General features: G+C 38.8%; 1 protein-coding gene across 6 annotated transcripts in view; it reads right to left on the reverse strand.

Annotated features, from left to right (window-relative positions):
• The window catches only part of LOC144083212 (succinate receptor 1-like), a 117,889-nt gene that overhangs the window by 107,649 nt on the left and 863 nt on the right, over positions 1-9,377 (reverse strand). For all 6 annotated transcript variants that reach the window (XR_013303493.1, XR_013303497.1, XR_013303492.1 and 3 more), the window contains exon 2: positions 8,437-8,509. The gene's annotated coding sequence lies outside the window, so the exon portion shown is untranslated. The remainder of the gene's footprint in view (positions 1-8,436; positions 8,510-9,377) is intronic.

A 9,377-nucleotide genomic window follows, 5' to 3' on the forward strand; every position in this document is an offset into this window, starting at 1 on the left:
CGTGTGACATTAAACTGAATAGTGTCAAGTAACGAACAGGGTGCTAAGAGGAAGGAAGGGCGGATTCACATCACAATCTCTGTGCCAATATTCTGACTGGGACTTTCACTTTTTTTTCATTGACAGTTAGCTATTGAACCCTCTGCCTGCCTTTAATGTGAAATGTTAATTGATAAAAGAATCTAATACAAAAGCACTAAACAAGTTTATGCATGAGCAGCATTGATGTCCCAATCTTTCATCTCAGCAAATAAGCATATCAGCCTATTTAACTTTGTCCCCGTATTCATTTGACAGAAGGACAAATGTTGACTAAACCAGATTCCCAAGCTGCCAATTGCATCCCTTGAGAATTCCTCTTTTAGCAAGTTTAATTAAACAGCCTGACTGATTGATATTTAATGTACAAAATCTCAGCTGTAACGACTCGTGCCCCAATTAGGACAGAAGAGAAAAATCAATATCAAGACTAAGCAATTCAATGAGTCTGGAAGAGAATAAAGCTGAGAGGATGGAATGGAGCGGCAAAGGTCAATGTCATTAGGGTATTTTACAGCGCATGCAAGCAAATAGTATTTTTGATACTTCTTGTTTACTAACCTTAGAAACCTAATAAAGCAAAACAAAAATCTATGGATGTCTTGACCCAAACAATATTGTATGACAAAATTATTCTATTAAATTTTGTGATACTATAAAAATTGTAAATGCCGAAAAGTTATCTTTGACAAAAGTGACATAAAAACATCTTTAAAATAATAATAATAATAATACCAATGTGGTTTTGCATTTGTGTGTACTGGGCCCAAGTGCCTTCACAGTCAGGCCACATGGCACAGTCCTCACAACAAGCGAGCCCCTACAGTACTCAAAAATAACAACTGTCTGGAGTGTAAGAAAAGATGCTAGCTCACATGCTCACTTATAGGTGTCTTTCTCTGTCATGTCAATGCCTCCTGGCCATATGGACTTTGAGGGGCTTACTGGACCCCTGGAACCTCCACCTCCCCCCATGAAAGCGCCTGCTGTTCAATGGGCATCTAATCTCAAACTAACCATCAGGAGTGACTTCTCTTTTATATTAATTTAGCATCAACATTTTAATTGAAATAGCAAATATTTCACTCCTCAATGTTTCTGATTGTTGGTTTTTGATGGACATTTGTGTCTGTTGTTTTGAGGTAAAGTTTACACTTAAGAACAGGGATGCCAAACTCACTTTGGATCACTGGCCACATTAACGTAAACTAAATCTCATGTGGGCCGGACCAGTTTATCTTTGGACCAAAAATCTATTTCCTGCCAGTGACGACGTGAGATGTCAGTAGCACTGAAAGATGAGCAGCTAACTAACCGCAGTTAAGTGAATTGGACATCAATTATTGTCAATAGAACTTCCACTTCAATGTACTTAATTTCCTATTGATTTTGAGGGACTTTCCATGAAGCCTTGTTCGTTTGTTTGTTCCAGCTCATTTGGGGGCATTTTCAGGTTACATCCTGTTGGTTTAGGGCCATTTTAAGGTTCCCTAATAACAACCCCACAGGCCAGATCAGTTCCCCTAGTGCGCCACTTTCAGCCCGCGGCCACATGTTTGACACCCCTACTTTAGACCATATGGTGCCTGCTGGCTATAGATAAATCCCCACAGGACACTCACTCCCCAACACACACGTCACATAACGAGCCCACCTACGTTATCGTGTTTGCACCCTCACGTCTGCGGTTGTGTAACTGCAGTGGGCAACGACTGTGTTAACAATGTCAGTCATCCCCCCACCCAACACAGAGGATGTGGCGTCTGTCTTGTTGGTACTCGTCTACATACAATCCATGTCTATCTACTGGGGCTGTAATTTTACAATGGTCATGATTCGATTCATTTCATAATTCTCATTCGTAAAACCATTTTTAAATGCCAAAAGTATTTCTTCATCTAGATAACATCCATACCAAAATTGAACTTCATGCGATTAAGTACTGAAACATTCCAGACTAATAAAAGAAAAAATAATGAATGAATAAACAAATAAAAGACAGCAGTTAGCTGTTCCATGAATTTAAGTATGGTTACCTGTCCATTTATCTACGGCACTTTAGGAAATTATTTTGCATATTGATGCTGTCTCTAATGCATATTTATTATGGTGTCGCCATCAGACAGAACATTTCGCAACTCTTCAATGACTAATTCCCTATGACTAATACAATTTTATGTTTAGAATTTCCTTTCATACTGACACGAAGCATTTGAGTTACTTAATAGAAGAAAATAAAGCACACAAAAAAACCAATAAGAAAATATGAAAAAGGTCTCAAAATGCAACCTTTCCAAAGAATGTCAGCAGTTTCAGACAGTTACAAAATCACTAAGACACAACTGATAATTGCTTCACTTTGCCTGTCTGACCAGTAATGTCTAGCGGTAAGCGGTATCAGAGTAGAAAAAAAGGAAGGTCACTGGAATCAAAGAACACAACACTTCCTCTTTTTATTCCTCTTTGCTGAATAGTAAAATAAGACCTCTCTTTGTAACAAATATGGATATCTAAACCCAATTCTCCTTTCCTGACCCAACATGGACGAGATCACAGCCGACAGAGGACGAAAAAGACATTTTCTTTGCATTCATTATCAGCTATTGAGGAACAAAAAACATGCATTAGAGGAAAATGAAAGGGCATTCCAAAGTGCAGCCTTAACTCCATACATGGCCCGCTCGTCTCGTTACCATGACAATGCCAGACTTAAAACCACAGTTTTAATTGGCGCTATTCACTATTTCTATATGCAACACCTAGTTTTTACAATCTGAATCTTTATGTAAACAATATAGCTAATTGTACTCTTGGGGCATTTTCTTACAGGAATATAGGAACCCAAATCAATAAATAAGTGCAAAGAAATGTTTATAAACAACAATATCCTTACCATAAAATCTGAATATTAAGATACGTCATTGATCATTAATATTTGGGAGCATTTCATTTCTCTAATCATATTTTTCATTTTTATATTATACTAACAGGAAAAATTTCTAAAGACAGGGAAAAGCAATTTGTCTTATTTTCCCTTGTTTAGTCATGTATATATTTAATATTAATGTATAACATTATTGTATTACCTCTTTACCTGACATTATAAACAGGCTATTACTATGACTGTAGAGAGACAGTTTGTGATAGGAATGCTGATTTAAAAAGGGTCTAAATCTCCCTGGTGCTTTTCCAGCTAATACAAGCTGAATGAAAGGCAGTTAGAAAGCATTTGGTGTTAGACGTGTTCTCGGGCGGCGTGTGATTAAACGGTGGCTGTCAAATAGCAGTTTACTGCCCTGTCACGCTCCATCATGCTTTCCTTGGAATATTTGCCTATTTCTGGAACCAAGCGTAGGCGGCCGAGAGCGAATTGTTCCAGCCACGAGAACGTGGTGTGGAGATGTTCTTATGTAGCTGTACATGCTCGCCACAACATTAGGTACACCTTCACTTCCTTCTCTCACTAGAAATGCCACAATGCCTATCATAGTTGTGATTGACAATATTAGCAGTGGTATATTTTTTCACAGTGGTAACATCAGTGAAAGATGCAATAAAAATAAAAATCTAATGTAAAATATTTTTGGTTTAAATGCCTTTAAATACCTCTCCATACGATGTAAAAATGTACATTTAAATGCTATTTTAGAGCACAGCTAATAATAGGGGGCTCAGTCTAACATGGTCATAAGCTGAGTGGAGGCATGGACGAGGGGGAGCTAGTTGTTATCAAAAAGCATTACAGAAGGTGTTTTGATGTAAAAACAGTGCGACTCAGCTATGCATTCCTGTGAAGTGAATTCACTCCTCTAACCTCAAGAGAATTTACATGCCAACACACACACACACACACACACACACACACACACAAATATACATACACTCTTATAAGAGCCTGCAGGTGATAACATAGTTTTGGGTTACGCAGCTCAAGGGAAGATAGCATTGTAGCTCTATAGCTGTTGACACGAAACAGTTCAGATGGTGTTACTCCAAATCAACATATCAACATGTCTCAACCTTATCATTTGTTTGTCGGTTGTAAGCATTTTTTGACGGCCAATTCTCACGTATGAATTAGCATACCCCTAAGAAATCCTTCTCAATGATGTGTTTCGTCATTTATGGTTAAAGTGACTTTAGACAGGAGGTGTACACCAGGGCACGTATTGACAAACACTCACGGCACGTCTATGGACATTTTAGAGTCTCCAATGAACCTAAAATGCATGCTTTTGGAATGTGGGAAGCAAGTGTATCCAGGGGGAAAAATAACCCACGTAAAAAGACATGAGGCAAACCCTGAACCTAAGACCCTTCAAGCCACTGTAAGATCCTGTTGTTCGGGGGGGTGAAAAAGGGAGTAGAAAGAAGGCATACTGAAGCTCATTCAATGTATTTGACCTGTGACTGTACATGCTGTCACCATTGTGTTGTGTTCAATACAAGCACAGTACAGACCCACAAACACATTGACCCATTTTCTTACAAATTGTTCAAGTGTTGTATTGTCTTTTATTATTAAAGCGGCATGCATGTGATTTTCAAATTTTGGCAGCTTGTCAAGTGTGAAAAGAGGATTCCACGTTTAAAGAATGTCCATTGGAAAGCAAAGAGAACTTTCATGCGGAGAATCAGTCATCATTTATATTTCCAGAGGCAAAACAAATGCAGCAATTCATACATGGACACAAGACCTCATCTTTTTGATTGCTTGTATTATTTTGTTTTAGAAGAGGATGACTACAAGCGGCTTTGTTTGCTGAGCATCAGCAGTCCAAATAAGCTCTGCGTCTTTGTTGTGCTTCCATTTGTTCTAATGCATCTCATGGCCAAGTGTTGCATTTGTCGACATTAGGTCACACAAACAACTCGCCTGAGTGGGCAAGGAGACTCTTGTTCAATGTCACAAGGCTAATTCCAATCCATAGACAGAGAAAACGAGCAAGAGATGGAAAAAAAATAAATGGTTCACGAAGATGGAAGACAGATAAGTGTGAAAGAGAAAGATAGTACATGAGAAGCTCTCTGAACATCAGGATGTTGATCACAACAAAAGTCCATCCATTATCTGCCTCCCTGGTTTTAAGTGTCTATTCACCGCTTCCAGCACTATCCATTTATCTCGAGTATTTTGTCCTCAATTGTGTCTTTATTTCAGTCCGTTTGTACATCTATTCATCTATGGCTGACGTTAGATGTAACTTTCTCTTGTCCATTCATACATCTGATCATCTATCTCTAAGTCACAACTTTAAACTCCATTTAGTAACTGTCTCTCCAATTATCTGTCTCCAATCATCTGAACTATCATCTCCAATAGCAAGTCCAAACCAGGGCATCATGCCAGATCATCTGAGGGACCATGGGAAATTACTATCCACTTTAACTTAATATAAATGAAAAATATTCTTTTTTACTTTTTCTATGCTCGACAAAAACACTTTACGTCCAATATCCTAACCTCGGTTTATCCATTTATCAAACCCTTTTAAAAATATTCTATTGACCTTTCCCAATAAGCACTGCAATACACACAAAAAACATTTCCATACATTTAAGGTAATTCAAGACGTGTTGCACTTTTGAGCAAAGTGTTGCCAAGCCAATATTGTCCAACTTCCTTTTTCACAGCAGGCAGAAGACATGAGCTCACCTATTTCACGGATGAGCTCATACTGCAGTGCCTTTTGTTCACTCATGGGCAACACACCCCCTCATGTCCGCCACCATTCGCATTCATATATTAATGTCTACAGAAATGCCTCAGTATACTCACATTCTCAGGAGTTCCATATTCACAGTCAATTAAAAATGAGCACAAACTGTTCCATGGACGCCATGATACTTACATTGTACCAGCAATTCCACTACTAAAATAACCATGTATGATAAATGCCTTAAATTTAACTAATCCATGTGTCATGTAATTACACATGAACATGGTTAGTTCAATAAACTATGCAACTTTTTCGTTGCCCTCAGAGAAACAGCTTCAACTGACACATTTGTGAAACCACAGAGGAAAGCGTACATGGGCCTGTGATGCCATTTAATTACGTCATCATTTTCATGGAGGCAAAGCATCTTAAATGATTTATGGTGGATGTTTCAGTGACCTTACAGTGTGTGTCTGCACATTCCCAGAAACTAACAGTTAGTTGCACGATGCCTCAACCACCATGTGTAGTAGTAGTGAAGATTGTGTTGTGCAGAGAGCTACTACATACATGCACGCAGGAATTAAATACAAGTTTGAATAAACAGATCAGAAAATAGGGAGGTTGTCATGTGTCATCAGAACACAAAACTGTCATTCAGTGATAGTGTGGGTCGTTCAGGCGGGAAAGCTGCATCTGCAAGCTGAGCCGTGTGGGAGGAAAGAATGAGAGGCGACACAGAGGAGTGATCTATTCAGAGCGCACTATGACACCCTGACAGGACAGTGAGAAGCATCAGATGCTTGCATTTTCACCTTTCTTTTGAAAACAACTCAGCAGGGAGCACAGTAAGCATGTCAGAATGGGTTCAATGGTAAAAGGCTTTTACTCTGGTATTATTGGAAGAAATAGCATTTAAATGTATATATGGTCCATGATAAAATGTCATCTCAACTTAGCTCTGAAGATGTTAACAAAAAAAACAAAGGAAAAATATTTAATTACTTCTCCAAATAAGATGAGAGAAAAGTTGGCCTAAACATTTATCAAGATGTGCCCCAGCACACAACAGGCTGAATGATGCGAGAGCATGCCTTCTACTGGCTAACTCGTAGTCTGCATACACAACACAATATGTCTGCAATAAATATATCTGCCCTATTACAAAAAATAAAAAAATTAAATCAGGATCAGAGGATCAATACTTATTGAGCTATGCTGCATAGTTACCAAGTTTCACAACAATCATTTCACGAGTTATATTCGGTAGCCATTCAAAAAATACTGTCTAACAACAGTAAAAAAAGCACTGTGTATATACCCAGTAACATCTGTGTATACATTTAGTTTTTATCTAGTGTGCGATGATTATGCCAAATGGGCAGCTCTGGAGAAAATGAGATCAATTAAGGTTTATTCTCTGAAGCTGCAGTCAGCTGAGAGTGTGTGTAAGAAAACAAAACAGATGTGTTCCTTATGTCCACGCCCAGTAGGACTATCCACCTCCCTTCCAAACACACACACACAATCTCTAAATAATGTACCAACATTCCTGCCCTCTGTCTTTTTAAGACAGTTGTTGTATAAATATTTTCTAGAGATGTTATCTAGGGTCTAAATGAGCATCCGCCTCTTTCAGTCCATCATAACATCGTCTCAATGTCCACGTCATTAAGCCGAGAGAGAGAAGTTTGGTAAAAGTTACAGACAACGGTGTCAACACTGGAAAAGGAAAAAAAAAATAACAACAGAAATGTTCCACTAGCGCAAATGTTATTTTGGGATGCGGAATTTCAAATCTCTCAAAGTTATCATTTAGCATTATTTTTAAGAAAAACAGTATATTGCTGACATTTATAAAACAAAATAGCCCAAAAGTAGCCTTTTGTAGCAAAATATTTTTTTGCAGGGGAACAGGGTAATAATAGAAAGTTTTGAAGGCATTTTGATGGCAATATTGAATCACCAGCTCTCATGGGATTGTGTGGGTGTCCCTAATAATGTGACCTGTGATTGTATACCAGCTTTGTGCTGCTTTCTAAATCAGACATTCCACCTCCAGATGAGTCAGATATGCGCCACAGGCTAAATGTGCTGTGCTTGTGTGTTTTACACAGCCGTGGACTTGTGGACTGGCATCTTAGCCTGAGAGCATCCCAAAGGTAAGTAATTACTCTTAATGACATCCAGTTTGTAGCAAATGAGCCTTCTAAAATTGTTGGTTATGATATACATAGAGAAACTGCTGTTGGGGAGAACTCCTTTGAGATGCGGGGGGCTTTGTAATTAGTCACTCTGAGATTATCTATTTTGCAGTTTTGATGAAAACTGCAACGACTCTTGATCTTCAGTGAAAAGTGAGTGGAGACTCTTGAGAGGAAGTGATCCTGCCATTTTTGTGCCTGTTCTTCGTCTAATGGGGAAAAAATCTGACCTCATTTGATTCACAACCTAATACAAGTGTCTCAAATTTCTAAATAATAATAATGATCTGGTAAAGGGATAATATAAACCCAAACATACATTACGGCCTATGAAAATACCTTTTACCCCAAATCATTTTGAATATGCATTGGAATGAAATTAGATTAATACAAGTGAATTTGACAAATAAGTTAATTTTTATGCTGGTTGTACTGTACTTAAAATAGTCAAATAGTCCTCTAGCAGCATGTTGCTCTGCAACCAGCTCCCGAGCCTATTTCAAGTCATCTCAATCTTTTTAGCATTCTCTCACCTCCAGGTGTGATCCGGTTGTCCATTGGCGCCCAACCGTGCTGCGAGGCACCACTTCCCATGACGTCACCATCCTACATGGGCAAGATGCCACAGAGAATCCACAGGGGGTGGGAGAGTCAATCACAGGTCATCTAATCAGTTCCAGCAAGATGCCCCGTAACCATAGCGACTGGCCCGAGTGCCAACAGTGTGTGCGACGGACGCCCCCTCCCCGCTTTTCTCGAGTGGTTTGAACAGTACATTTGTGTATATGGAGAATAAGAATGGGTTCATCAGCGCACTCACTGCCCACAAATTTACAGTCACTAGCAGTTGTTGTGCAACATATGGTTAATGCATATGTAATGAGATGCAAGCGGGCCGTTGCCAGTTCTCCACTAATGGGGGCCTGAGACACGTGGGTGGCGACAAAAGCAAGGAGAGGCGAGGATACCCGACATGCTGAAAGCTCGATGAGCAAAGGAAAACTAGTCAAAGCATTGGAGAAGGCCATCTTTGTGGTGGAGCTAAAGATGAACGATATTGGAAAAACTGATATTGCGATTTTTTGGGGTGTTTGCAAATGCTGTTATAATAGCGATATTGAAACGTTTTGAGGAGGGTGCGATCATTGTACAGGATTTATACGAATACAAAAGAGAAAGAATAATAATAATTAAAAATATTATATGGAACCGCAAAAACAGATGTTTGAGTGTTGTGGGATCAAATGTGTGCACTACTATATTTAGCTAATTGCTATTGATTAAACCTCTAAATTGAGCTTTATTAAAAGCTGCAAGATGGACAAAATTTTGTTTTTTTCACTGTGTTACCTACCTGAAAACCTATAGGCAACTGTTTGTGGTCTCCATGTAACAAACCTAAGATACCACAAGGCGGCGTCCAAGCCACAGTCAGGTAGAAATTTGTATATTTTTAAGTATAGTAGTAGTATAG

This window comes from Stigmatopora argus, chromosome 10, assembly GCF_051989625.1.
Source record: "Stigmatopora argus isolate UIUO_Sarg chromosome 10, RoL_Sarg_1.0, whole genome shotgun sequence".
NCBI lineage: Eukaryota > Metazoa > Chordata > Actinopteri > Syngnathiformes > Syngnathidae > Stigmatopora > Stigmatopora argus.